General features: G+C 34.9%; 1 non-coding gene across 1 annotated transcript; it reads right to left on the bottom strand.

Annotated features, from left to right (window-relative positions):
• Window positions 1-1,423: 1,423 nt before the first annotated feature.
• Window positions 1,424-1,497, bottom strand: Trnat-agu. Its single transcript has one exon. It is a non-coding gene; the product is annotated as a tRNA-Thr (tRNA).
• Between the last annotated feature and the right edge of the window lie 5,168 nt (window positions 1,498-6,665).

Below are 6,665 nucleotides of genomic sequence, written 5' to 3'. Positions count from 1 at the left end.
TGTAGCTAATTATTATTCTGAATATATAATTGAATACCATGATTTGTTAACCAAAGGTTAGTAAAGCAATAGTAAGTCTGTAATATGGACCAAGTGTAGCTAATTATTATGTAGAATATATAATCAGGTACATTGATTTGTTTGACAAAAGGTTGTGAAGCTATAGTTAAATTCAAGGTAACAAGTGCTTGCATAATAACTATGCTTACGTGTATATTTAAATAAGCTTTAAGTTAACATGTTTAATTTGCAAATTAAGATCAGGAAATATACACGTAAGCAATATTTCGCAGTGAGAGCATCCATAGATTTTTTACCCACGCTAAGTAATCTCCGTACATGGGGTAAGCGAACGAATGATAAGTGTAATATTTTATGTGTCAGAATAAGGAAATTCTTGTGTATATCCTAAATTCATGCCCTGTATCACTCGAACAAGGTCGATTTACGTGGCGGCACGATTCTATAATACATTTGCTGATTAAATGTATTCTGAAATATAGGAGTGTTGACAATGTTTATGCAGACGTAAAAGGCTACTCCATAGCAGGGGGAACAGTTCCCCCAAAGGTCCTCATAACGAAGGCAAAACCGGATATTGTTATCGTAACAGGTAATAATATCGAACTTTTGGAATTAACCGTACCATTTGAAATGAATATCTATAAAGCGCATCGACGAAAAGAGGATAAATATAAAAATACCATCAATGATATTGTTAGAAATGGGTTTAGAGGTAATCTTACCTGCCTTGAAATAGGAAGTAGGGGTCTCATTACTCCAGCAAATGAATGTAGAATAATAAAAGAAACGCAAAAGCAATAATTAAGGAAATTTCCGAAACTGCTCTCGTTAGCAGCTACACAATTAGGAATGCTAGGTTTAACCCTGCATGGGAAAATATTACATTAATGTAATATTTCTTGGATGACTTTAATTTATCTGGCCGTTCGCCCTTTAATCTGAATCTGATAAATGTTTTTTTTTTCTTTTAATTTTTTCGTTTAAATGTGTATTTGTTGTCTTCCTGCATTGGTCTGTATCTACAGACCTTGACCTGGATTTGATGTGTCTTCTTTTTACTTCAGATTGAATAAAGATGATTTGCACATAATAATAATACTAATAACAATTATTTATTATTATAAGAATACACTTTAAAATAAATTTTGTAAAACACTAAATGCAGTGTAAATGTCAACTGTTCTCAAAAGAATCAAGTATTGATGGCTAAATGTACCATGCCAGCAAAATACAAGTAGGCCCCTATTTTATAGGGAAAAAATGAAAATGAGCTTTTAGATATGCAAGAAATCTTTCCCTTCAATAAAAAAAAATGAATACATTATTGAAAGGCCCTCAAAATACACATTCAATTTAAATATAAGTTCCGTTATTATTAGTTGGAAGAGAAAAAAAAAAAAGGCACTGCCCGGATTTGAACCGGGGATCTCCTGTTTACTAGACAGGCGCTTTAACCAACTAAGCCACAGCGCCACGCGATGTGATGATGAACTTTATGATATCATATACATCTCATTTACTTTATAGCGCATAGCACTTAAAGAGGGCAGGAGGCACCTTAACAAATTTTGTATTATTTATATATTTTTAAATTGATGGTATCATTCCTTTATGAGCTTAAATGATAACATTTTGTCACCGATCGTATTGAGGGCGGTCTCCCCTTTCAATCAATCCAGTGTGTGCAGTGTAGCGTAAAACTGATAATCCGACCGGGGCATAACATTCACAGAATTATTAGAAACACAATTAATACATATGCACCATAAATTGCCGGTGATGATATTTACTGTTCATGGCGGTCCTGGTTAATTTAGGCAGGGAGTTGTTAGTTTAGGTTATCTCTTATTTTTCGTTTTTTCTGTATTTTCTGTTTATGAAAGCACTTTAACTTTAAACCAGAGCCTTGCAGCTGTCTCTTATACACATCTAGATGTGTATAAGAGACAGATTGAAGTTAGCTCCCTAAATTGATAGTTTATGCATGTGTACAAGTGCAATATTTGAATATACAATATTAAATATATACTATTTCTTTTTTATTATATTTAAAAGGTAGCCGTTAACACTGTTAAATCATATATAAATCATCAAAGAAAGGTAAATACAGTGTTCGAATAAAGGACTTATATATATATATATATATATATATATACGTGTATATATATATATATTTATACGTATTTATATGTATGTATATGTATTTACCTTTCTTTGATGACTTATATATAATTTAACAGTGTTATCGGCTATCTTGATTCATGGCCGGCGGAAGCGAAAAATATATGTCTGGAGATTTTTGTATGATCGGAAATGCAAAAAAATAAGGAGGGAAGAAGGAGGAGGAAAAGGATGGGAAAGAGAATGTTTATCCAGTACCCTACCGAGTTACATTTTCTCGCAATTCATATTGGCGGATCTGGGGAGGGGGTCATTGGTCCTGACCCCTCCCTTGGGCAACAAAAAAAGTGCAAAAAGAAAAGAATTCTAGACCTCCCTTTCAGGACCCGTGAGCTGATTTTTTTTTTTTTTTTTTTCCGTGAGCTGGTTTTTTTTTTTTTTTTTTTTTTTTTTTTGCTCTTAGAAAATTCGAATTTTGGACATTCAATTCAAAATTCATTAAAACACACTTCAAATGTCGGGAAAGCTCAATTCCCGCCATCTAGGAATCAAAATTTTCCCGGGGAAGAACCCCCGGACCACCCTTTCTTTTTGGGATTTATCGATTCATGGAAAAAAGAATACGTATGCAACTACTCATTTGTTTCTTGTATGTATACAACACATAAAATAAAAAATGAGAACAATTTACCAGACCTATTTCAAGAGGGGGAAATCCTTGAATTTTGAAGAGTTTTAAAAGTCATTAAAAGACATTTCAGAAGTCAGGAAAGCTCATCTCCCGCCACCTAGAAATCGAAATTTTTCCGGGGGAACCCGGACCCCCTTTATCTTTGGAGTTCATTGATTAATTGAATCATTTTCAAGGGTGGGGGGAGGGGGGAACCTTGAATTTTGAAGAATTTAAAAGTCATTAAAAGACACCACAGAAGTCGGGAAAGCTCATTTCCCGCCACCTAGGAATCAAAATTTTCCCGGGGAAGAACCACAGGACCTCCCCCCTCTTCTTTTTGGGATTTATCGATTCATGGAAAAACTACGTATGCAACCTACTCAATCTTTTTTTATGTATATATACACATATACTGTAAGGCCTATTTACTGTAATAACAATGGAAAAAAATTATCTGACCGTTTTCAAGAGTGGAAAACCTTGAATTTTGAAGAACTTAATTACTTTTAAGCTCTTCAAAATTCAAGGTGCTCCCCTCTTGAAAATTATTATAATGAATCAATGAACCCAGAGAAAGGGAGGTTCGAGTTCTTCCCGGGAAAATGTTGATTTCTAAATGGTGGACAATGAGATTTCCCGAATTCTGAAGTATTTTTTAATGACTTTAATTTAAAAGACGCCTCAGAAGTCGGGAAAGCTCATTTTCCGCCTTCTAGGAATCAAAGTTTTCCTGGGGAAGAACCCCCGGACCCTCCTTTCTTTATGGGATTCATCTCATGGAAAAAATCGTGTGCAACTACTCAATTATTTTTTTAAATGTATGTATACACACATAACAGGCTTATTAACTGTAATGAGAAAGTTTACCTTACCGTTTTCATGAGGGGGAAAACCTTGAATTTTGAAGAACAAAGTCATTAGACACCTAGCTCAAAAGTCGAGAAAGGTCATTTCCCTCAATCTAGAAATCAAAAATTTCCCGGGGGAGGAATGTTGACCCCACCACCTAGATTTGATTCCAGATCTGCATGATTCGTATTCCCATTCATCTTATAATCAGTGGCGTAACAGGCGGGAGGGGGGCAGACTGTCCCCCCTGACGGTTTTTACCGGGCTGACCAAGCCGTCGTACCGGGCTGGGTAAGAAGAGAAAAGAAAGAGGGGAGAGAGAGGGAAAGAGAAAGAAGGGGAAAGAAAAAGAAAGGAAAAAAGAAAAGAAAAAGAGAAGAGAAAATAAAGACAAGAATAAAAAGGAAGATATAATGAACAGATATCACAATACCCCGGCCTGCAATCCCTTCTCCACTTCAAAAAGTGTCCATATCGCATTTGATCTAAGCCGCCAGGTATTCTCCAAAGTGGCGTAACCACCGGGGGACAAGGGGAAAATATCCATCTGTAGAAAATCTTTCCCCATTGAATGCCCTTTTCACCCTGGAAAGTGCCTGAAAATCTCAAATTTTAAATCGTATATTTTGTTGAGGTAGGCCAATAGTTTTGATCAATTCCGACGAAATTAGAATTAAAAAAACAAAACTTTTTAGCGCGCTTCGCGCGCATTTTTTAATGTTAAACCTTGTGCTTGCTATCCTTTGCCTTCTAAGTTATAACACATAGTCACAAACTCAAGAAAGAAAAATTAAGATAGATCGTTTTACCTAAAAGAGGGGCCTCAATGTGTAATGATGTTGAAAGAATATGTTTGTCATGAATAAAACAATAAGGAGAATGCTTATATTCAGTTTTAAAAAACGAGTGTGGCCATATATAACATAAGAGCATTTCTTGTTGAGGTACGCCAGTGTTGACACACTGTGATTTGATTAGGCGCCCTCTATGGGCGGGCCCTCGATACTCCATCTTGGATTGATCGGACCGTTGTTTTGTTGGCTGTAATAAAGCTTTGTTGTACACTACTGCTAGTGTGTCCGATTGTAGTCTTTGTACTGTGGTTGTTTCTTTTCCCCACTGGCGGTAGGCCAATTTCCTCTAGAACTTGTACATTTTAGGGAGTTTTGATCAATTCCGACGAAATTAGAATTGAAAAAAAACCAGATTTTTTCGCGCGCTACGCGCGCATTTTTTAATGTTAAAGCTTGTGCTTGCTCTCCTTTGCCTTCTAAGTTATAACACATAGTCCCAAACTCAAGAAAGAAAATTTTAGATCGTTTCACCTAAAAGAAGGGCCTCAATGTGTAATGATGTTGAAAAAATATGTTTGTAATAAATAGAATTACCAAGGAAAAAAAAAAGATGGTTCGTGTGTTAATCGAACACACAACATCCAGGTTTGCTATTTATTATCCACCATCAACTAAACTGCCTTAAAAAAATTAAAAAAAAAAATTGGTTCGTGTGGGAATTGAACACACAACCACCAGGTTTGCTATTCATTATCCACCTTCACCCCTAAAAAAAATGGGTTCGTGTGGAAATCGAACCCACAACCTCCAGGTTTGCTATCATTATCCACCTTCACCCCTAAAAAAAAAATGGGTTCGTGTGGGAATCGAAACCACAACCTGCAGGTTTGCTATCATTATCCACAATCAACTAAACTGCCTTAAAAAATGTTTTAAAAAATCCTGGCTCGTGTGGGAATCGAACCCACGACCTTAAAAAAATAAATAAATTAAAAAAAAACTTGCCGCGTGTGGGAATCGAACCCACGATCGCTGAGTTTACTACCCCTGATCCAGCATGACTAAACGGAGGGAGGTAAACCGCGGCACCTAAGCCATAAATGCAATAAACCTAGTACCACACCAAGCACCTGTTAGTCAACCTACTAGAAAAAATTCTTCGTATATATACACTACAGGTTAATATTACGCATGGTAATGGTGTCAAAAAAAATGGGCCGTGGGCCAAGAGGGTTTATTTTTTGTCTAAAAATATATAATTTAATTTATAATCGATTTATGATTGTTACCATCTCCATAACTTACACACTTTTTTTTAAATAGACAATGTTGGAAAAATCATTATGTAAATTAGAAAAAAATAGACCAATCATGTTACGGGATTGAATGTATTGTACTCGTTGATGACGTCGCGACTTGCGAAATAACAACAAACAACAACCTTTCATGTCCCAGCCTAGGAACCAGTCAATTCGAGCGGATGCCACTTCGAGCGAAGGCCAATTCGAGCGAATTCGAGCGGATTTTTTTTTTCGAGCGGATGCAGTGGTATATAGTGGTTTATAACTGTTTGTTATTTTCATGTGTTTATATGGGGTTTAATGATTTATCGATTGTGAAGGTTGTGATAGTTATTGGAAACATTATTTATTTATCCATTCTATTAATAAGTAAAATAAGTTTGAATAATTATTGATGAGAGTGATTGTTGTATGCCATAAAATCTTCTGTCATACATTCAGAGCTTTTGGGGTTTCATTGTTGAGTTTGCTTTGAAACCAAAACAAATTAATACGAGCGTAGACAGCAATGATAGCAATTTTATTGTACTTTATAAAAGGATATAAATATAGTACTGTAAAATATTCATTTTGTGTATAAGGTGGCTATATAGTTAATACTATTAAGTTTGTATCGACCAATATGGCGAGCCGAGTTGTCATTTAATCATAAATAGAGATATCTTAGTTTTAAATGGAGATATCTTAGTTTTTAATAGAGATATCTTAGTTTTTAATAGAGATATCTTAGTTTTAAATAGAGATATCTCTGTTAATAGAGATATCTCTATTAATAAAGATATCTCTATTGAAAACTAAGATATCTCTATTAAAAACTAAGATATCTCTATTTAAAACTAAGATATCTCTATTTAAAACTAAGATATCTCTATTTAAAACTAAGATATCTCTATTAACAATGAA

The sequence above is a fragment of the Anneissia japonica genome, unplaced genomic scaffold (genome assembly GCF_011630105.1).
Source record: "Anneissia japonica isolate Jap-2015-1 unplaced genomic scaffold, ASM1163010v1 scaffold4054_len1135799_cov195, whole genome shotgun sequence".
Classification (NCBI taxonomy): Eukaryota; Metazoa; Echinodermata; class Crinoidea; order Comatulida; family Comatulidae; genus Anneissia; species Anneissia japonica.
This window is presented reverse-complemented; position numbering and strand designations above follow the sequence as displayed.